Source organism: Theropithecus gelada, chromosome 3, assembly GCF_003255815.1.
Source record: "Theropithecus gelada isolate Dixy chromosome 3, Tgel_1.0, whole genome shotgun sequence".
Taxonomy (NCBI): domain Eukaryota; kingdom Metazoa; phylum Chordata; class Mammalia; order Primates; family Cercopithecidae; genus Theropithecus; species Theropithecus gelada.
In genome coordinates this window covers 155301664-155324904 of record NC_037670.1, presented here as the reverse complement: position 1 = coordinate 155324904, position 23241 = coordinate 155301664, and the positions used below count along the sequence as shown (strand labels likewise).

Below are 23241 nucleotides of genomic sequence, written 5' to 3'. Positions count from 1 at the left end.
TACTTACCAGATGCCATAAAGTTAGCTCAGGGAATCCTGAGGAAGGTGTCACTAAGAAAACTGCTTTCAAAGCGGAGTCAGACCTGCATGGCATTTATTATCTCCATCGTGTTACCATGCCAAACATATAAATAGCTTCAAAGTGAGTTCAGATTAAAACACAGAAAAATCTTTGGATATATTCACAGGCAGTAGGGGTCATGTAACAAGTTAGTAATGAAAATAAAAGATATTTGAGGTGCAGCCTCAACTTTTTAAGATGGATCTTGAATAAAAAGGTCTAATGAAATATTCTATGGTATCTTCTCTGGGATTTTAAAAAAAAACAAAGCCAAACAAAAAACAAGGGGGCACTGGAACAACGTTTTAGATAGACCACGGGTGTTTCCCAGTGGGCATTTGTAGTGCACTTACTTAACTGAGAGCCCTCTCATATGAAACTGGAATGTCACCACCATGTGACAAAGCATAGACTAGCCGTGACCTAATATGTACTGACCATGACTAACGCAGAAGTCCAGGTCACTGCGGTTGTATTTCCTGTGGCCTCAGTGTTCTGGGGTTAGGGTTAACAGAGATAATTTATTTCTGTGTTCAGGTCTCTAATTCTTCCATCATGTAGACTATAGGTGGGAGCAGACTGGATTCAGCATTGCTACAATAAAAAACAACAAATAGAACCACCACCAACACCAGGTATTGAGAACTCCATGTGCCAGGCACTGTGCCAAATACTTGATTTGATTATCTCTTTTAATACACAATCCTGTGTGACAGATCCTACCATGAGACCCATTTTACAGATAGACAACTGAGGCTGGGGAAGTTGGAAATGGAGGAGCCAGGATTCAAGTCACAGCAGTCTGGCTCCTGTGCCCAAGCTTTTAATTTGTATCCTATTCACTTTTCATAAATGAATGACTCGTGTTGGAGGTGTTTTTATCCTTGGGGCCAGTTTTATTCAGCCAGTTTCCTTTGGTGGTGGTTTTAATGTGTTAGGGAAGAATGCATGTATTCCCCACAGCTGGGCACCTTTGTGCTGGATCACCTGGCTACAGCTCATGCATAGTGCAGATTACCACATCCCGCCCCCATGACTCAAGCAATTGTGCTGTGGGTATAGTAGGGTATGTTCAAAAAAGGCAATTCACAAAGCAGCTGTCCCAACTACCAAGAAAAACAAATGTGGCATAGCCCATGATAGAACCCCCTTTTTTGGTTATTAGACATGAACAGAAGCTCATTAATGCCATCCAGTAAGTTCAAGCCCTATAACTTAAGTACACCGTCAGGACCCAGAAAGAAACCTGTTGTCTTGTGATGTTATTGTTGCTTGGTTGGCCTCATAATGTCTTGACAGGGCTCAAGACACCCTTCATGATCTGGTCTTACCTCTCAGGACTCCCCCCATCCTTACCATTGTTTGTTGATCTCTAGTGCAGGCAAATGAAGCCCGTCATGCTTGCCCTCTGCCTGGAAGTTCTTCCTTCCCTTTTCCTGGCCAATGGCTACTGTCCCTTCAGAGCACTGTTCAGATGAAACCTCCTCCAGGCAGCCTGTGCTGACTCCTAAGGGCTGGGCTAGGTGCCCCTTGGGTGCTTCCACAGTCCCCTCTGCTTACCCAGTTGTATACGTGTCATACTATGTTCTGTAATTCCTATTTTTTGTCCATCTTCGCTGGCTTACACTGACCCCTTAAAAGCCATGACTGGGGCTGGGCACGGTGGCTCACGCCTGTAATCCCAGCACTTTGGGAGGCCGAGGCAGGTGGATCACAAGGTCAGGAGATCGAGACCATCCTGGCTAACATGGTGAAACCCCATCTACTAAAAATACTAAAATTAGCTGGGTGTGGTGGCACGCACCTGTGGTCCCAGCTACTCGGGAAGCTGGGGCAGGAGAATTGCTTGAACCCAGGAGGCAGAGGTTGCAGTAAGCAGAGATTACGCCACTGCACTCCAACCTGGGTAACAGAGTGAGACTCCATCTCAAAACAAAAAACAAAAAAAACACACAAAAAAAACATGATGCCATGATTGGGTAGTGTTTACTTTTGGATAAATACCTGGACACATGATAGACAATAAATGTTTGAGAGAGAGAAATGACCTACTGGGTAACACCAAAAACTAATGTATACTATGTCTAGTGTTCACAGTTGACAAGATGCTTTCACATACATGACCTCATTTAATCCTCCTGGCAACTCTGGGAAATAGATTTCTGCATCCCTGTTGTACTAACCAGGAAACATCAGCCTGCCCTGATGGCAGGGACGTGGTTAGCAGGTGGAAAGCCAGGACTCAGGCTCAGGTCTTGAAACTCAGATCTTATGCCCCATGTACCACCATGTGGATATTCTCGAGGCGTCTCTCTGAAATATTTCCAGAATCTTTCACAAAAGTCCTGTGTCGTCCTTGTCCTGGCCAACTAGACTCAGAGGGAGGATTGATGGATTTTCATCTTCCTCTTCCCCTTCGTCTTTTCTTCTTAGCATCTTCCTATCATCCCCACCACCGCGCTTTTCCACCAAAAGCCTGATGCTGGCATGTAATGGACCCTTTCCAAGTTTCAAGGTGTTGACAGTAAATCTTTTGTATTTAGACCAGGCCGGCTGCTTTCCTTCTTTTCTTGTGGGTAGAACTCTGGAAAAGTGGAGGGGGGTGGGTGGGGCTTCAGGTAAAGTGCGTCAGCAAATCAGGTAAGTCAGATCGTCATTGTGTTAGTGGGTAAGAGATGAACTGGGGGAGGGGTGTGTGTTTGGGCAGTGAGCAAGCCAGCAAGAGAATGTGAGTGGGCGGCCAGTTGGTTGGCAAGTGAGAGGCTGTGGAGAGGTTGCTGCTGGGACGGGCTGTGCAATTAAACAGTTGAGCAGATCTTAATAGCAGACTGGGGCGGTGCTCTCTGCAGGCCTGCGGGGAGCGGGGGAAGCAAGTGAGCTGGAAGCATCTTTGGGCACAGAGCAAGATACGAATTTCATAAGCACATAACCTGAGGAACAGAATGCAACCAGAGGAGGGAGAAATAGAGATTCCAGGCAGCGTTTCCTAAACTTAAAAAATTCTGAATACCCAGTTTTGCTTTGTTCTGGGGACCTCTGGCAATGCTTCTGAAGGGAGGAATTTGCAATTTCATAGAAAAGTGAATTTTATCACCACAGTGGAACATGAGACCAAGGTCATAAATCCCTTTGTTTGGAGTGTCCATTCTGAACTCCTTTTATACTTTTATTTGCAGGAAGAGGCTATACCAGCAAGTATTATGGTTTTACTGGGTGGGGTGGCAAGGCCAGCAAGAGATGGGAGATGCTGTTAAAGGTCCTTTCTCCAAAACATTCAGAGATCAGAGGAACTCAAGAGGTCAAAGTAGGCTGACATCATTGTTCATCCATTTATTCAGTAAACCTTTCTTGAGCACCTACTGCGTGCCATGCGCTGGTTGGCAGTGAGGTGAAGATGATAGTGATGAAAACACAAGCATGGTCTCTGTCATCGTGGAACCTAAGTAAACACACACCAAAAAAAAAGGCCCAAGAAAAATCATGGCCTGAGGGGAAGGCACTGAGATGACAAGGACCTCCTTCCCAGTGGTTCCCTGAGGAGGTGATTTCCAAGGTCCCAGCACAGGGATGAGCAGGAATGTGTGGGTCAGGGGGTAGGGGTGAGAGCTCTCGGCATAGAGAGCAACACATTTCAGAGGTCCTGGAGTAGGGAAGGAGGTGGCAGGTGCAGCTGCGTGGTGGCCACTTCCATTTCAGAAGTCTTCTGGAATGTCTTTTTTCTTTCTTTTTTTTTTTTTTTTGAGACAGAGTCTTGCTCTGTTGCCCAGGCTGGAGGGCAGTAGCACGATCTCAGCTCACTGCAGCCTCTGCCTCCCGGGTTCAAGCAATTCTCCTGCCACAGTTTCCCGAGTAGCTGAGATTATAGGTGCGTACCACCACGCCTGGCTGATTTTTACATTTTTAGTAGAGATGGGACTTTACCATGTGGGCCAGGCCGGTCTCAAACTCCATCTCCTGGAATCTCTTGATGAGCCCCTGTGAGGTTCCCCTGGCCAGGGCATCCCCCCAGGTTATTCAGGACAGACCTGTCCCCAAGAGACTGCCTGCCACTGCTGCTTCTTGTGAATGTCACTGTGAGGGGAATAAATAAGGATAAACCAGAAAAGCAAACTGTAAGAAATCTGAAACCAGTTGTCAGTTTTCAGGTGCCCAGGAGCATGACAATATGCCTAAGGGACCATAACAGGACTTGACATGGAGCTGGGTCTAAAGCAGGTGACCTGGTGGCTGCAGCGTGTTCCACACAGGCGAGCATTTGTGAGGTCAAAGGACTGGTGTTGAGCAGGATGAAAAGCACAGTGTTGGTTAATTCTAAAGAGTGAACCTGCAGGAAGAAATGAACTTCGGCCTTGGAGTGGGGGTGGGGCGGGGCTAGAAGGAAGAGAGGCTCGGAAGTGTGTTGTGTAAACGTGGTTCTGTTCCGTCTAATCTTTTACTACCTGTAGGGACAGGTGGATGCAGCAGAGCTGCTGGCAGGAAAGGTGGAGTTTTTTCAAGGTCACAGGTTAAGCAATAGAGTAGAATATCTTTGCAGCTGCAAGAGGAGGTGCGAGCAGCTTGTTCACAAGGTGTATTTTGCAGGAGTTTCCCCTTACAAGATCTTATTTGCTTGAGAGTAGCGTTAGGGATTTCTGTGCCAACAGTTAGCTGGATCTCTGCGGTTGAATCGTTATCACCAATCTATAGTTAAAATAAGCATTAAAAAAAAAAAAAAAGGGAGTCTACTTTCAAAGTTTTCCCAAAGTGCCAGTCTGAAGCAGCTACCTTTAAAAGCTGTTCTTGAATAATAGGTTGCTATATCCTAGTCTGTAATCTTGGACTAATGTCTGAGGAAGGAAAAAAAAAAAAAAGAATATTCTCTCTTTGTCCGATTAAGAAGTGGAGGTAGACAGCGATTCAACATGTTGTACGGGCGAGGCTGTGCTGAGCTTGCGTCTGGGACAATGACCAGACAGATGAAAGGAGAAGTGAGAGATATTTTTAGCACATCAGGACTGCTTTGAAACACTGATTTTTTTCCATCTCCTCCCACCCCCCATAATTCCAGCAGGAGGGTTCAGTGGCAGGTGCTTTAATTCAGTGTGTAAACATGTTCTATATTACACACTAAAATATTCACGAGGAAAGGGAGTTGCTGATTTGAAAGCATAGCTTTCAAACCCACGTCTGTGGGCTCGGTGGTCAGTGTCCCGCCACGCAGTCTGAAAGTGTGACGTGACCAGGGAGGACCCCCAGGAGGATCCTGTGTCTTCTGTGGCCAGGGACTACTCCTTTCCTCAGAGGAGCGGGTTCACAGGAAACCGGAGCAGGAGGACGCCTTTAGCCCCACTCCTGTTGGTCCTCGGTCCCTTCTCCTTTGATCAGGTGGTTCAAGCACGCCTTGAGGTTCTGGTGTTCAAACAACGTGACCTCTGCAATTAGGTTCTAACACTTGTCAGTGCCCAACTTAAACCACTAGCAATGTTAGTTAAAAACCTCAGGGAGGCCGGGCGCGGTGGCTCATGCCTGTAGTCCCAGCACTTTGGGAGGCCTAGGTGGGCAGATCACTTGAGGTCAAGAGTTCGACACCAGCCTGGCTAACGTGGTGAAACTGTCTCTACTGAAAATACAAAAAAAGTTAGCCAGGTGTGGTGGCAGGTGCCTGTAATCCCAGCTACGTGGGAGGCTGAGGCTGAGGCAGGAGAATCACTTGAACCCGGGAGGCAGAGGTTGCAGTGAGCTGAGATTGTGCCACTGCACTCCAGCCTGGGTGACAGAGCAAGACTCCGTCCAAAAAAAAAAACAAAAAAACCTCAGGGGGCTGTAAATCAAGCACAACTGAAGCAAAGATAAAAACGGGCAGTCTCAGAATCACCTTTGAAGGTGGAAGGAAGGCGTTTGTGTGTGGCAAGAAGAGTGTACATTCATACAAGGATTTTTACTCCTCCTTTGAAAAGTCCTGCTTGGTGGCTGGCCAGTTTGTCATGCTTGGCTGCCCAAGCAAGTGGTGGCAGTTGGAGCACAGGAGAAAGCCACAGGGGGTGAGGAAGAAGCGCTGGAGAGGGCGCCTCCACCTTTCGGCTGCCCCGACCTGTCTCCAGCCCCAGGGCATGTGGTTCTGGGCCGGGCACTGGCCCTCTTTCTGTGGACTGTACCAGGCAGCGGGTAGCGCACAAACTCTGAGGTCAGGCTGCCTGGGCCTAAACTCCAGCTCTGCTCCTTGCTAGCATCTGGGCACATTCGAGTTACTTCATGCTTTGTGCCTCGGTTTCCTCACTGTGAAATGGGGATGGTAACAGGACCCTCGTCTCAGGACTGCTGTGTGGATTGAAGTGCCTGCAAGGGGATTTGTCTTTTCTGGGATCGCGGTGGATGCTGTGTTCCAGGTGAGGGAGTCTCTTGCTTTCTCCTACCTTTTGCAGCCGCTTTGCCTCTGGGTGGCAAACAGCAAGTGGCTGAAAATCACAATAAGCCCATCAGAGAGTGGTGATAGGCCACAAGGCCACAGTGGGATGGGCTCTCCATGCCCTCACCTATGGAGCGGGGTCAGGGCGTCCCTTCTTCCTGGGGTGCCCACATCATTCCCTTGGAAGTTTAGACAGCAGCCCTTGCCTTGCCAGACGCAGCGACCCCTCCCAGCTACACGTGGAATCTGCGGCCCAGCCTCCCTCAGATGTCCTGTGTTGCCTGACGGAGACCAGGGGCCCTGGGGGGTGGCTGTCGCTGGCCTGGGGACGGGGTCCCCGCAGGCGTTCAGGGTCCTCAGCGGCATTCGCCAGCGTCGGGTCAGACTTAGCCATGGGGCCCGAACTCTCCACGAGTTGGTTCTCGTTGGGGATGACGCCCTTCATCGAACCCCTTGGTCCCCAGCCTGTATCGTCTCAATCTCTTCGCAGTTGTCAGAAGGCCCAGCCGCCACCCTGAAGCAGCCCAAAGCTCTCTGAAGAGCACGAGCTTTTATGCTTCTCTCCCCGGATCAACTGACTTTTCCATTGCTTCTGTGGAGGCTTTCTGTGGGAGAAAAGCGTGTTTATGGGGCAAGCTTAGAGAGCTCTGGTCCCCGGGCTGGGATTTTTTGAGTGGCTCTGCCCACGTGGTGGTGAGCCCCGGTGAGGATGGGACGCATTTTCTGCTAGAATGGCAGTGCGAGGCTGCCACCTCGTGGCCAGCACAAGGCAGTGTGTGTCTCCCTTGCTGGAGCTTCTGGGTGAAATAAACTCATTTTAAAGGTCTTTAGTAAGGCCCTCACTCCCTCACTCTCTCAGTATGCATATCATTCCAGCTCCAGGGCTTAACGCGTCTGTTGTGGCATCTCTCAAATCTGTACTTTGCCGTCTCTTTGACTCCAGAGTCACTACCTTCCAATAAGCCCTTCTGCTGACTCCAGACCGATCCTTCTAAAGCATAGATGTCATTGTCTTTCCCTCTTTCACGGCTCCTCATTTTCCGGGTTCCAGCCCATGTCTCAGGAGGCTGCTGAGCCCACTCCTCTGCCCCAGCCTGTGTCTGCGCACAGCTCTTCTCCCTTCCTTCTGGTTTCGTCTGACACCTGCTCGTGCGAGAGTCATCTCAGATGCCACCTCCTCCAGGGATCCCCCGTATTAGATTAGCTTCCCTCTTCCCCATTCCTAGCTGACTTCTTTCATTATGCTTCAGATCCTTTTTTTTTTGGAAGAAAAAGAAAGAAAGGGAAGACAGACTGGCCAGAAGGAAGAGAGAGAAGGAGGGCGGGCGTATCAGAGAATTCAACACGCTGCGTTTTAACCAGATACTTTTCTCCGTCTCCCACAAGGCATCAGAGTAGAGACTGCTTTTCATCTCTCTCTCCCTTGTGTAACAGCACAGTGTCTGGCAGGTAACTGTTGCTTGCTAATTATGAGAAGGAAGAAAGGGAGGGAGAATAAAAGCCAGCATCACCATGCGTTCTTCCTAAGTGCGATGGATGTCAGAAAAGAACTCTGTTAGGCTCAAGGGGCCCTAGAGGAACGGCACTGCGTGCTGGTTCAGATGGTAGCAAATGCTCTCACCTGCACTAACAACACCTCACCTCTTCTTTCTACCACCACAGCAACTGCCTCCCTCCAGCCCATCTTACTGCTGAGTTCATCTTTTATTAAGCACAGCTTCAGTCACCTCATTTCTTTATCAAAACACTTCGACAGAAGAGTTCCAAATGCTATTTAGCCGGGCCGTCCAGGGCCTCCACAGGATGACCCCAGCCCACCTAGTTTTCTACCACTCTTTATGTGTTTCCTAAGTACCATTCATTATTTTAGGACTTGGTATTTGCTGATGAATTTAATGACTTACTTGAGAGTGTGGCAAAAGCACATCCTAAAATTTCAATGAAAAGGAGTTTGATTGACCTGCTCTGAGTTTAAGGCACGTGCTGGTCACTGTGGGAGCCATTAAAGAAGGTATTGTTCTGTGGCCACCAGGAACGGATAGCCCAGCTGGGGACAAGACAAAAAAGCAGGAGGCATTAAGGAACAGAGAGCAGAAAGGAACATGTCACAAGTGCACAATTAATCGCCAAATATATGGCTGAAGAAGGGGTGGTGATGAAACCAGATAATGTCTGTGAAAGTGCCTCTCCCCCATCAAACTCCCAATTCCGAGCAGTCCTACAGTCGGCCCCTTCCACAGGGCATAACCCTGTCATTCCACCTCAAACATCGTACACACTCGGCCTGTCCTGCAAAGCCCGTCGTGATAAGGCCTGCTTCTCCCAACCTTATCGGACCCCCGGCCCTGGAACCCCGAGCTGCAGAGCTGGAGAGAATGCACTGTTGTTTAGTATACATGTTCCTTGAAACATTCCTCCCCATTTTCCTTTGGTGTTTAACCTGTTCTTCCCTTAAAATTCAGCTTTTCCTTTAAAATCCAGCCTGGAGCTCCCCAATGAAGACTTCTCTGGCGCTGCACGCAAAACTCACCACCTGCAGAGTCTCTGCTGTCCCTTGTCAAATACGTGTTTGTGACATACACTGGAAGGCATCGGGCACGTTTCTGTCGTCTGTGTGACTGTGGACCTCTGCCGCAGGGGCCATGTCCTTTCCCTTTACAGTGACTGATGAGGTACACATCTTGTCAGTGTTTGTCACAGACTGAAACTTAACACATTAGAAAGGACAGCAAAGTCAGTTGACTCTAAATTGTTAAGGCACAAGCTCTGTGAGTTCAGAAGAGACATGTGCCAGAATCGGTCCCAGGAGGTTCTTAGAACCTACCAGTTCTAAGTAGGAATTCTTAGAATTGGAAGGTCAAAGCTTTGTACATGTGAAATAGATCAAACAATAAAAAGAATCCCATGTGGAATAGCGCAGTGTCTGTGGCTCCTGACGGCTTCCCCATTCTCTGCTCCAGGCAGCGGGAGGAGAAAGCCTGCAGAGTGGGAGCAGCGGAGACAGAACATCTTAGCCCGAGCAGAGGCTTTATCTAAGGAAGTAGAGCCAATGCCCTGAAGGTGGGTTGGACTTAGGTGGTAGAAAGGTTTCAAATGCACTCTGTTATCTTGTAGGTAGTGGCTGCCATTTATTACTTTAGAAAATCATGGCGACTTCATCAAAGTGGTGTTTTAGAAAGATGATCCAGGGCCGTCTTTTCCCTTTGAGAGTGGGAGGTGCCCTGCGGCCCTACCTTCATTTTCTGTGATGGTATTCCCAGTGGTTTCCTCCCTGTGGCTGTGCGGCTTAGTGGTAAACCAAGAGGCTTAGGATGCAGGTGCAAAGCCCCTCTACTCTTTAATACCTCACCACAAGGTGCAGGATCGTTCCTTCTGTAAACAAAGGCTTTCCTTCTGGCACTGCCCTTGACCTGCTCGGAGCTGTTCTCTGATCCTTTGGGTCTCTCTGCCCTCGTGACTGGCAATGACCTGCTAGGCAGCAACCCCCACGCAGCAGGTGGTCCTCCGGAGCTGAGTCACCGCCCCGGGAACCGGGCCCCGGTGAGGCCATACAAGGCAGTCCCGCACCGGGCGGGTGTGAGTGGCCTCTCCACCTGGCCCCTGGGTCTGGGAGGGCTCTTTCAGTTTGACACAGAGAGCAAAGGAAACTCGGAGTTTTGGCAAAGCAGAAAAACGTTTTACCTGTGATCACAGTTGGGCCTTGGTCAGTCATTTGATTTCAGCACACCAAAATTATCATTACAGATACCCTGAGACATGGAAAGGAAGGAAGGAAGCTTTTAAATGATGTTTTAAGATTCTGTTTGACCTGATGAATTAAGAGCGCTGAGAAGTAATATAACACGGAGAGATATCTAAGCCATTGATTGATATTGTAGGCAATGAACAAGTGAGGCTCAGATTATTTTTAAAAAATTTTTCATGGGCACTGATGGATGTTTAAAAAATTATGACGTGTTCTGTTCATTTCCAGAGAAGAGAAAAATGTAGTGTTGCTTTTGAAAGGAGGTTTAAAAAAAAAAAAAGTCTAGCTTATTCATTACACCAGTGAATAGCGATGACTTCAGTCTAAAAAGCAAGTTAACCATCATCTCTCTCCTTGCCTGGGAAAAGAAGCCTTTATCTAAGTAGCCACAAGATGGGCAGGGCTGACCACCCGGTCATTTCGGCTGATCAGGATTTTCCAAAAAACAAAAAGCTCTCTCTGTTTTCACAACTGAGTGACAACTCTTAGGAAATACTACCAGCTTACTCAGTTCGAGAAAGGCCATGGAGAAGTCTGGTGACAGTTAATCATTCAGTTGCCTGGATGCACATGTTACACGTGGCTACGATGCTGTGACCACTGGGAGCTTTCAGAATTGGAGAAAACAGCATCATGTCTCTTGCTTTCTGAACACGGAATTTTTAACTTTTTTTTTTTTCTGGAGACAGAGTCTCGCTCTGTCACCCAGGCTGGAGTGCGGTGGCATGATCTTGACTCACTGCAGCCTCCACCTCCCGGGTTCAAACAATTCTCCTGCCTCAGCCTCCCAAGTAGCTGGGATTACAGGCGCCCACCACCACGCCTGGCTAATTTCTGTATTTTTAGTAGAGATGGGGTTTTGCCGTGTTGGCCAAGCTGGTGTTGAACCCCTGGCCTCAGGTGATCCACCCACCTTGTGCTGGGGTTACAGGCCTGAGCCACCACATTCCCAGCCAGAATTTTTTAAGTTAAAAAAAAAAAAAAAAAGTTTCAGTGTTTGACCTTACCCATTATGTGCCCAGTTAGTTCTAGATCCGTGAAAGCTTCCTTAAAAAAAAAAAAAAAAGGGGGGCCGGGCGCGGTGGCTCAAGCCTGTAATCCCAGCACTTTGGGAGGCCGAGACAGGCGGATCACGAGGTCAGGAGATCGAGACCATCCTGGCTAACCCGGTGAAACCCCGTCTCTACTAAAAAATACAAAAAACTAGCCGGGCGAGGTGGCGGGCGCCTGTAGTCCCAGCTACTCGGGAGGCTGAGGCAGGAGAATGGCGTGAACCCGGGAGGCGGAGCTTGCAGTGAGCTGAGATCCGGCCACTGCACTCCAGCCTGGGCGGCAGAGCGAGACTCCGTCTCAAAAAAAAAAAAAAAAGAAAAAGAAAAAAGAAAAAAAAAAGACTGTCATTTTCTTGGGCAGTTTTTCTTGAGCTCTGCATGTGTATGCCTGTGTCTGGGGCATACACAAGGACTCCGGCAGGTCCACTGAACTCTACCACATAGTTGCCAGATACACTGTAAACTGTGACCTGGAAGTTGCGATTTACTCTTTTATTTTTCTGTTTACTTTGCATGAGTACTGTATGTATAAAAAAGCAGCCACATATGGATGGTCAAAGGGTTTCCTAGAAATATGGATAGTCAGAGGGCTTCCTAGAAATATGGATGGTCAAAGGTGTCCTAGTTTTTCAGGTAGATTCTAGAAACCAGAACCATATCCCAATTCCTGTAGCCTTGATTATTTCAGATAAATAGAAGCAGAATCCAAATGCATTTGGAGCTTAGAGGTCAATTGATTTGGAACCCATTCCAGTCCAAAGAATCTCTAGATTCATTGATTTTAGAGTATTGTTTAGGGGAAAAGGACTTTAAAAGCTGGGCAGGGGAGCTTTATTCTTTACTTTATAACTTGTGTGGGGTGGGAGAATTAACCTGTTCTGGATAGAGGCTGCAAAATCCAGTTCTGGTGACCACACTAGAAAGATTAATGAGCACTTAGCACCAAATTAAATACCCACCCCCCACCTTTATGAAGTGGAGTTAATAGTACAAATGTGACAGCATTAAACATTGAAGCCATTAGAAGGAACTTGGGAAGTGCTCAGGCACCGATGAGTTAAAAACACAGACATCCAGTAAGTGAGTTCCCGCTGGGCACGGGTCTGTTTATCCTGCCTTTCTGAAGTCAGAGCCAACATTCTTAATGGTTTTGAATGATTCAGAATGTTTCTTTTTTGGCAGGGCCAGTTTCCACACATGGGCTTATGACTAAAGCCCCTTCGGTGAGGTCCAAAGCAGAAACCGGCCTCACACTTAATGTCATATTTCAGAATCGTCTTATTTTAGAGCAAAAGGAAAACTATTAAATACAGCTTGCTTATTTCAGACACGAAGGGACGGAACCAGGGAGGCTTTGGTCAGCCAGAGGTCACAGGACTGGAGAGAGAGGCCAGCCCAAGGCAGACCTCTGGGTTCTGGGCCCAGCCCTCCTCTGCACCACACAGCTCCTGTCCAGACCTCGGAAGGAGGTTCCAGCGTGGCCTCGGCGTCCCGTTGGAAGAGGCAGCTTGCCCTTTGAGATCATTTAGAAAACGACTTGGGTCAGAAAGGAGAACTTCGTTTTTACAAAAGGAAACAAATCAGTTATTTGCCATAGACAGCTTTTGCAAAACATCCTTTGCCAGTGTGTCATGAATGTATTAGCTCTGGGACAGAAACAAGAATAATAACAGTTCTACCTACTATTCGCCAAAAGAAGAGACTTGATATACTTCTTTTTTTTTTTTTTTTTGGATGAGAATTAACTTATGCCACACTAGTTCTTAATAAAACAAACTGAATCCTTACCGCAGGAGAAAGAATTGAGCAATGTTCTAAGAACATGCTGTACTCTTTGGGGCACTGAGGGAATGTAATATTTAGAAGATGCCCTTGAAGCTCACAAGTGCCTCTTGGGATGGAGTAAAGGGGGAGAAACGGCGCGAGACCTCGGACAGAGAAGCTGTCCATGGGAGGAGAAGGCCTTGGGAAGAGCCATCGACTCACCCCCTTCCTGCTTGATTGAGGATTTTGGGGATCACAGATGCCATAGGAGAGAACCCATTTCTTCAAAGCCAGGAGGTAAACCGGCCCACCCCTGCTGTGCCCACCACACTACAGCCAGTAAGGGTTCTCCTCTGAACCTGAGCCACTGTCCCCGAGAGCCAGAAACCGGCCATGTGTGGCGTCCCCAGAAAAGGACATGAGCAGGTCCTCAGCCCTGCCACACACATTTGTCTAAGGAGAGAAAGCAAGTCAGCGAAATGGGATTTGCACTGAGATCTCTGCACCCAGGGAGCCCTCCTGTGGAGTCAATCCTATTTTTCCAGGTGGTGTTTAAATAGCTTCATGGATCACTTTTTTTTTTAATTGATTATTACAAAACGTGTTTCCCCCCAAAGAATGTTAATATGTCATCAGTATTCAGTTAAGCAACTCCAGGATGATCTTTTAGTCGGAGGAGCTGTCTTTTGGTCCTAGTAACACTAAGTGCCATTTTTTCCTCTTCCAAGCCCATGGACACAGTGTGGAGGAAAAATGATTCTATATTTAGCTTCTAGCATGATTTTGGAGATAAATGACAGCCACCTCCCAGACCCCCTCCCCAACACCTGTATTGCCTTATTGTTATTTTTATTTTTTTGAGACAGAGTCTCCCTCCGTCACCCAGACTGGAGTGCAGTGGTGTGATCTCTCAGCTCGGCTAATTTTTGTATTTGTAGTAGAGACGGGGTTCTGCCGTGTTGGCCCGGCTGTTCTCAAACTCCTGACCTCAAGTGATCCACCTGTCTCGTCTTCCCAAAGTGCTAGGATTACAGGCATGAGCCACTGCGCTCCGCCTTGTCTTTATTTTTAAAGTAGGCAATTTATTTTATTTTAATTATGTGTGTGTGTGTGTATGACAGGGTCTCGATCCATTGCTGGAGTGCTGTGGCACCATCAAGGCTCACTGCAGCCTCAACCTCCTGGGCTCAAGTGATCCTCCTGCCTCAGCCTCCCAAGTAGCTGGGACTACAAACACCACCACGCCCCGGTACTTTTTAAATTTTTTGTAGAGAGACAGGGTCCTGCTGTGTTGCCCAGGCTAGTGTCAAACTCATGGCCTCAAGTGATCCTCCAGCCTTGGCCTCCCAAAGTGCTGGGATTACAGGTGTGAGCCATCATGCCCAGCCCAGTTTATTTTAAAAAGAGCTACTGGTTGGGTGCAGTGGCTCACGCCTGTAATCCTAACACTCTGGGAGGCCCAGGTAAGTGGATCACCTAAGATCAGGAGTTTGAGACCAGCCTGGCCAACATAGTGAAATCCCATCTCTACTAAAAATTAGCTAGGTGTGGTGGTGCATACCTGTAGTCCAGCTACTCGGGAGGCTGAGGCAGGAGAATCACTTGAACCTGGGAGGCAGAGCTTGCAGTGAGCCGAGATCGCGCCACTGCCCTCCAGCCTGGGTGACAGAGCGAGACTCTCTTAAAAAAAAAAAAAAAAAGAAAAAGCTACCGAAGAGCCGAGTTTCGCTGTGTTAAGACCACCATGCGTCCATAATGGCCTTCCCTCAGATCTCTCTTCCAGGGAACTAGGGCTGTCTACACATGCTCCGTAGAAACAAATGCACATTTCCTACACGGGAGTGAAATGGAGAATCATTGTGGTGATAGTTTAACTGAAATCTACCTTGGATTTTTTTTCTTCCCTGTTTTATTTGTTTAAAAAAATCATAATCCAGCAAATGCATCAAATTAAAGCTGTGGGTACAGTTCTAACAGAAAATCACACAGTAAGCTGGGACAGTGGAACAGAAAGCAGTGGGTATTGTTTTCTTCTTAAGATTTTTATATTCAGAATGTCTCCTAACCCTCCCCTTGCTGCTGTTTTTGGAATGGGTACCTTACTCATGGCCTCCATACACAGAGGGAGCAGATTCAGGACAGAGGCTTTGCATGCTCCTGAGTCCCTCCTAAGCAAGCGCTCCCTTCCCTGCTCCTCCTGTCGCGCATGCTAGATTTTCTGTGCACTTGCAGTCATATGGAAACTGTCTTCCTTCTTAGCTGTGCGTGTGAAAGTCACCCCAGTGTTTCACCTGCAGTGTGAGTGTCATTTGGGGTCCCACGACATGATCCTCTTCCTTTTGACTTCTGAAGTTGGGGTCAGGGAAAGGGACTCATTTTGAGCCAAAGGGCATTTTAAGGGTATCATTTCATATATTCACTGTCTCCAGCCAACACTGCACTCTAGACGAATGGGTACCTTTATGTCCCATTTATTAAGACATCCTGCAAAAGGGGCTCCTGGCCCCTGTGGGAAGCTTGAAAGGAACAGACCATATCCTGTTTCTTTTTGCTCCTACCTCTGTGGGGAATCCTTATTCTGACCCCAAAGTCTGGTGCCATACCTGTGGGTCCCTGCATCTCCTAGAATTCCCCCTATGCTAGTGTTTAGCCCGTGTAATAACAGTTTTCTGTGCACAGGGCTGTATCCCCTCCGGCTTGTAAACTCCATGAAGACTGGCCCCAGGTCTCACTCGCTCCTGTCCACAGCAGTGCTTTCCACATGTTAGGTCTTAACAAACATCTGTTTCTTCTACTCTTCATAAAATTCACGTTTCTTCTCACCCCCTGCCATCCCTGATCCCAGCTAACTTTCACCCTGTGTGCGGGGGTGGGGGATCTACATTTGGGCTCCACCCCCACACGCCTGCTGGCCTGTCATCTCAGATCCCTGGTGGTGGGACATCTACTGTGGCTCTGCCCCATCCCCCACTGTCTTCACACCTGCCACCTCTGGCATGGTTTTACTGTCCCCTCCCTGGAGTTCTCCCTTTCTCCCCTGCCCAGGCTGCCCCTGCTGGAAAGCCCAGCTCAGGCCCCTGGCCCTATGAAGCCTCTCCTGACTGAATAATCCATCAGCCTGCCCTGAGCTCATCTGGTCCCCAGTGACGACTGTGCTCTCCACCAGCAGGACACACCAGAGCACTTTCTCTGTCCCTGCGAGTTGGACTCCATTCCACAGTTAGGTCCTGGATCACAGACAGACATTTCATATCCCCTCCTCGGTATTCTCCAGCAGTGTGCGGCACAGTGCAGGCTCCTAGGAGGCAGCTGGTGGATATCTACCCATGATTTTAAGAGGTCTGTCTTGACCAGGAGTGTCGAGAAGTGACCTGTGTCTCTGAAGCATTGCTGCTGGTTAGTCCCTCGCGGAAGAAGTGACATGTCCCTCCTGTGTCTGGCTCACGGGGACCGGCGCCTCCCAGTTTGCCCCTGCCGTGCCCTCTGGTTTCCTTTGACACCCTCTGTCATTGTCTATTTTTATGTTGTAAAATCCAGTGGGATTCACCTCTCCAATTTGCTCCCATGTCCTCCTGGTAAATTGTAAACGCGGTGAATCAATGATGAGTAATCAGTAGGCAGAAATGGAATTTCCTGGTCCCAGTTTCAGATCGTATCTGTCTTTCCCCAGACTCCTAACTTCTTGTTGGGACATCCCTTGGTCTGGCCCTTCCCTCCAGAGGAGCCCCCAGACCCACCCACAGCCTTGATTTACTGATGCCTAATCTTATTTTAGTTTTTCACACCAGTTTTAACAATTCGATTGTATAGATCTTCTGGAAATTTTACCCCAAAATGTTAGCTGTTCCATCCCCTCACAGGGGAATGTGGTGGGGGGGGGGGGTTAACATGTTGAAAATCTAGGTATCATGTGTTTTATTTGAGTTAGCTGTGTTTTCACAACAACTCCGAGAGTTAACATTATCATTTCTACTTAATAAATTCACACACACACACACACACACACACACACAAACTAAAGCCCCAAAAGGATTGAACAGCTTGCCAAGGCTGTGTAACAAGTGAAATCTGAATCCAGGTCTGTATGATCCCAAAGCTTAAGCTGCTGCCCGTCTTCCTATTCCCAGTTCAAACGTGCCTTGAAATGGGAGCTCACTTGATAGCATTTGGCTTTTAAACGGCTACGTACGTGTAAGTTCCTTCACTCAAATATGCTGGGGCTCAGGAGGAGAGGCAGAGAGAAGGAAAAGGTGTTGATTGATCGATTGGATTCTAAGCAGAGATAGACAGAGATAAGCTTCTAAGACCTTTCAGGCCCCAGAGTGTGACTGTTGAGCACCTAGGAAGTCCTCACTTGACCCTTGACTTCCTGCCGGAGCCTCGGGAATCCCATCAGTGCAGCGTGCTCGCTGGCTGGGCTGGAACTTGCTGCTCTCCTCTGCCGTGGCAGGCTAGCTTCTGCCCCTAGATTGAAACTGCCAAGGGCTGCTATAAAAGGGACAGACTTCCAGTGCTCACCGGGGAGCCAGGGGTATCCTGGGAAGCTGAAAATGCATTTGTCAAGCTCAGGTCTTCACAGCTGAGAAACCCCGTCACTAACCCGCAGTTTTCTTGACCAAAACTTTAAGTGCTCTGTTTTTCCCATCTGTAAGTAATGTTCATACATCTAAATCCTCGGAGGTTGCAGGGACAGTGGCTAGAAAGCCCCCACATTCTCTAGAGGAGTGACGGAGGGATGAAAGAAGCATGCTCTATAATTAGGTTTTATTACACGCTTTTTAAGGTTAACTGAAGGACTTCCCAGCAGCTCCCCTAGCCACTTTTTCAAATACTGAAAGCTTTCAGAAAGCAGCAGACTGGGGTTCCTCACAATCTGACACAGACCTCAGTTACTGTTGAAAAGTGAAAGAGGGCCGAGCACGGTGGCTCACACCTATAATCCCAGCACTTTGGGAGGCCGAGGTGGGCGGATCACCTGAGGTCAGGAGGTCAAGACCAGCCTGGCCAACATGGCAAAACCCCATCTCTATTAAAAATACAAAAATTAGCCGGGTGTAGTGGCGCACGCCTAAAACTCCAGCTACTTGGGAGGCTGAGGCATGAGAATCGCTTGAACCCAGGAGGCGGAGGTTACAATGAGCCGAGATCATGCCACTGCACTCCAGCCTGGGTGACAGAGTGAGACTCTCTATCTCAAGAAAAAAAAATGAAAGAGCTCTTGTCTGACACTGGTTTCTATCCTCATTTTTATAATCAGACAATTTTGGAAACATGCTATTATGATAGTGTTTAAATATTCTCGAATTCTGTGTGTTCGGTAGCTTCAGGTTGGTTTGATTCTTGTTTTACCCCAGTGCCTCTTCCTTCCCATCTGTGCGTCTCAGCTTGGTTTTTTAGATGTATTTTTCTGTTGTAGGACAGTATTGAAGGGCTTTTTCTGACCATTTCTTTTACTGGCCAACCTCCTCTTGGATTTTAATCTCAGTTCTCAAGAATCTTCCCAACATACCTTGTTCCTGTGCTTCTATCATCTTGAGAGCTTCCCAGTCACTGAAGAGCATGTTCAGTAGCCCCTGGCTTAAAGAGCCCACCTGCCAATCACAGACCATTGTCTTGACCATTCAGCTCCGACCCACACATCTGGGCCACATCATCCCACTGGCCAGTAAGCCTGGGGAATGCTCTGTGGCCTCAGCTGTGTTCAGGTTCCTCAGTGGAGCTGTAATCAACTTAGAAATTGCAATTGGTGGTAACTTGACAGAGCTTTCTTCATCAGACTGCTGAGTCATGCAGCCTCTTGCTGGGTAAAATGTGTTTTGAGATGTAATCCCCTATAAGGATACCCCCTTGGAGCTACTGTGAAGGCGCTCCCAGCTTCCCTAGCAGGTCGCATCAGGGGGACGACTGAAGGATTTACTTGAACAATCAGTTTTCAGAAATGAAGACGACCTTACGACCTTACGACCTTAGCTTCCTCTCTTCTGATGCAGCTGAAAGATGCATTTCGTCTGTAAAGTTAGACCAAGTAGGAGAGAATGTAAGGCGGTTTCCGTTCTTCTCAGTTGCCCTCCACCTGATTCTGAAGCCGTCACAGGCTGTCCGTGCAGACCGGCGCTCCCCTCTGCAGGCCTTCTGCAGCCTGTACTGCTACAGCACGAGGCTGCAGAATCAGCTGTGAAAACAGAAGCCACCTTCCGTCTCCTGTGCAGGATCCTTGCCTGCCTTTCTTCTGTGATTGGATCTATAGGCTTAGACTGTGTTTTATTTCCTAAAACATCTTGCTGAGCAAACCTTGCTGCTCTGCCTCATGTTAGCGGTTTCCTTAGTAACGGCCACACCTCGCGTTTTCTCCCGCACAGAGAGCACCAGCATGAGGGGGCATGTGTTGCTCGCTGTACAGGAACTTTCCCAACCTGTGCGCAGGAAGGAGAAGGCGCTTTCTATTTCTCGTTTTTAAAAATGCCTCTGTTGGTGACACTGGTGGAGAAACGTGCTTACGAGAAAACAACTGACTTTTTCTTCTGCTGTTACTCTAGGAGATTTCCTAGGAGCTCACACTGTCATTTAAATTCCAGGTGCAAGTCTTCCGAACAAATGCCTCCTGAGGATTTGTGTGCCTGGAAAATATCTGTGAACAGATTGCTTTTACACCTACGTAAGTAGAGGCTTCTAAGTCAACCTCCAGGGAGTTTTGTTTTATTTTGTACCTGGATGATTCCTCAGTGCATTTTTCTTTTTCTTTTTTGAGGTAGGGTTTTGCTGTGTTGCCCAGGCTGGAGTACAGTGGTGTGATCACGACTCGCTGCGGCCTCAACCTCCCAGGCTCAAGTGATCCTCCCACCTCAGCCTCCCAAGTAGCTGGGACCACAGGCGTGCACCACCACGCCTGGCTGATTTTTTACAATTTATTTTGTAGAGGCAGAGAGTCTCCCTGTGTTGCCCTGGTTTCAAACACTTGGGCCAAGTGATTCTCTGCCTCAACCTCTTAAAGTGCTGGGATTACAGGTGTGAGCCACCATGCCTGACAAGCCCGATCATTTTTTTTAAATGGTCATTTTGACCATTTGATCTCTACTCTTTTTCTCTCCACCACCCAACTCCCAATTTACTGTCAGAAAGAGTCTATAACATGAACTCCTGCTTAAAAACAAGGATACAGATCCCATATTCAGGTCTTAGGATGGGAAGAGGAGAAGGCAGTTGAAAATATTAAATATATGTATTTCAGTAAATCCAGTTGGAGATGCCATTTCAGCTTCGCAGTCAGTTACTCTAGAATGTGTCCATGTACGGCAAAGCATGTGACAGCAGGATCTCTTCACCCTCTCCATTTACCAGCTGTGGTGGATCTCTTAGCCACATCTCTGTTTATAATGTGCTCATGGAAAACTATTGTGTTACTTTTATTATCATAGCTAACATTTGCTGAATATTTACATTGTGCTAACATTGGTTCAGATGGCTTCATCATATTTACCTGATTTAATCCTCACAACCACCTTATGTGCTAGGTCCAGTTATTACCATCTTTTTTTTTTTTTTTTTTTTTTTTTGAGATGGAGCCTCACTCTGTCACCAGGCATGCAGTGGCGCGATTTAGGCTCACTGTTGCAACCTCCGCCTCCCAGGTTCAAGCGATTCTCCTGCCTCAGCCTCCCAAGTAGCTGGGACTACAGGCACATGCCACCATGCCCAGCTAATTTTTGTATTTTCAGAGATGGGATTTCACCATGTTGGCCAGGATGGTCTCAATCTCTTGACCTCGTGATCCACCCATTTCAGCCTCCCAAAGTGCTGGGATTACAGGCGTGAGCCACCGCACCCGGCCTATTAACCTCATTTTACAGATGAGGAGACTGAGGCACAGAGAGTTAAAGTGATTTGTGCAGGGTTGTGTGAGGAGCTGGTGGCAGAGCTTGGCATTCTGGCTCTGGAGTCTGCATTTGGTCATCTCACCATACAGTGTCATAGAAACAGGAAACTCGAGAAGATAAACTGCCCGGCTGTATTTTGGAGTCAGTATTTTAACACTGTCATAATCTGAAGCATGATCTGTGGGACTCATCACTGTGCTCTTTGACTTGAACTTCTTTAAGGTTAGCGGGAAAATGAGGCTTTAGAGAAGGGCAGGACTGGCTTAAGGTCACACTGCATGTCAGAAGTGTGGTGGAGGGTCCAGGTCTTCTGACCATTCAGTACAAGCCAAATTGTGCTAATTTCTAATTTTTCTCCCTTTCTCTTGGTGAGTTATTTGGTGCTACTTCTACTCCTCAGGACCAAAGCTGGCTTTCATGGTTTACTCATGTACTTACTGATGAAACCCTGAAACCTGGAGCCAGTGACTGTTCAGAGGTCCCTGTGAAGATGCGCTGAAGGGTGTAAAGGACGGAGCAGTAAAGAGTGCTGGCTGAATCCCTGGGCTGGGAATCAGGCATGTTGGAGTTTGAGTCCTGGTCTGCCACTCCAGCTCTGTGACCAAGAGGAAGTCATGTACCCTTTCTAAGTCTCTAGCCCATCTTCTGAAAGACGCTACCACCAACCATGTTAGTGGTTGTGAATGCCAACAAAGTCCATGGGAAGCACACAGCAGTGGCTGCCGTGGACTAAGTGTTCCCAAGATGGAAGCTATGACAATTTCACAGAGTACTCTTCCCATCATTTTCCAGTTCATTTTGGCCTTTTCCCTCGAAATCACTCCAGTGTTCTCATCCAGCTGATAAGACACCAAACATTCATATAGTGCTTTAAAAGTGACCCACTGTTTTTATAAACGCATTACATATGACCCTAACAACCACTGCAATATAGAAATTCGCATCTCCATTCTCCAGATCAGGAAACTGAAACTCGGAAAAATTAAATGATTTGCCCAGGATCACATAGCTAGTAAGCAGCCCAGCCAGATCCTGTGTTAACTTGTTCATCCACTTCCTATAAGAAAACATCCATTCAAGGCATGTGGGGCAACAAAGAAAGACTTAGAGCTGTGTGGCCCCTCGTCAGGACAGGGCCAGCTGCACCTATAGTCCGGCTGGAATACGCGACTTAGGACTATTGTGTCCCATGTCCCAAACACTTTGAAGCCACATCTTAAAGAAGTGTCCTGCTCAGATGCAGTTCTCCTTGTGAAATCCGCAGGCCCCAAGGGAAGTGACTTTAATCCAGTTTGCTCATGCAAGAACAGACTGGCATTTCACATCCAGGAAAACAATGGATTTGTACTGTTCAGCTTTTGCCATGCAAGGAGTTCCTGGTGTCATTTATCAATTTACATCTCAGGCTCCAGCTTCACTATCAGATTTGGAAGAAAAAAGTTACAAAGAAAGGCAGCTTGCTGAGAAACAGCAGAAGCATGACAGTACAGACTGGGTTTTGAAATGGAGACACATTCTCATGGCTTGTGGGCTGAGAGACACCGAGAAAGGATTTTGTTCTTGAAAGATGATTGTTTTAATGCTGGAGATGGAGAGTTTTGACAATTTTAAGTGCATGTTCTGTGTGTAAGAGTCATTACATTTTTTTTTTTTCTTTCAGATGTTGCCATGCCTTAAAATGGCTGATGATTAAAATAGAACATCCTGAGTTACAGAAATTCAGCCCTACCGTATCCTGGCCTAAAAATACAGAACAATCACATTGATTGTTGGAAATGAGAGGCTAGGGAGGGTTGGAAACATGCTAATGTTTACTGAGTGAAATCTTTCCTTCTCAGTAGAGTTGCCCTTGCAGCTGAAAGTCACTGAAAGACTCAACAAAATCAGCGGATCCCACTTGCTCTCACTCTGTTCTCGTTTGCATGACCTGGAAAGGGAATGAATGAGCCCTTTTAAATTTATCAACTGGTTTTCTTCCATCTCCTTCCTAGTGAGCCACGGGGTTTTTTGCTGTTAACCGGGTAGCCAGTCTCTTCATGCAGACTTGTTTTCAGGAAACTAGCCTCTTGCTTCATGTGAAAACAGGGACCCAACTCAAAATGCCTATCACAGTGTGTTCTGTTGCATCACAGTTGCATCTCCAGCTTCAATGCTCAAGTTGGGACTGTTGTGTTCTGATGTCTCACACATTTCAAAGCTACATCCTTAAAGAAATGTCAGGCTTAGGTAGAATTCTTCTTGTGAAATCCTCAAAGCCCAGGGGAAGTGACCTTAAGCCAGTTTGCTGGCTTTTCATATGACAGAAAACAATCGACTGCCACTACTCAGCTCTTGCCACACCTGGTGTGGTCACTACTTGC

At 47.6% G+C, this 23241-nt stretch overlaps 1 long non-coding RNA gene across 2 annotated transcripts in view; it reads left to right on the top strand.

The window, feature by feature from the left end:
- LOC112620711 overlaps positions 1-22981 on the top strand; it is a 31654-nt gene extending 8673 nt beyond the window's left edge. Inside the window, exons 3-4 of one of the 2 annotated variants that reach the window (XR_003118575.1) lie at positions 19583-19662; positions 21255-22981. This is a non-coding gene — a long non-coding RNA (uncharacterized LOC112620711). The remainder of the gene's footprint in view (positions 1-19582; positions 19663-21254) is intronic. The other variant, XR_003118576.1, reaches the window with a different exon arrangement.
- Positions 22982-23241: the final 260 nt, after the last annotated feature.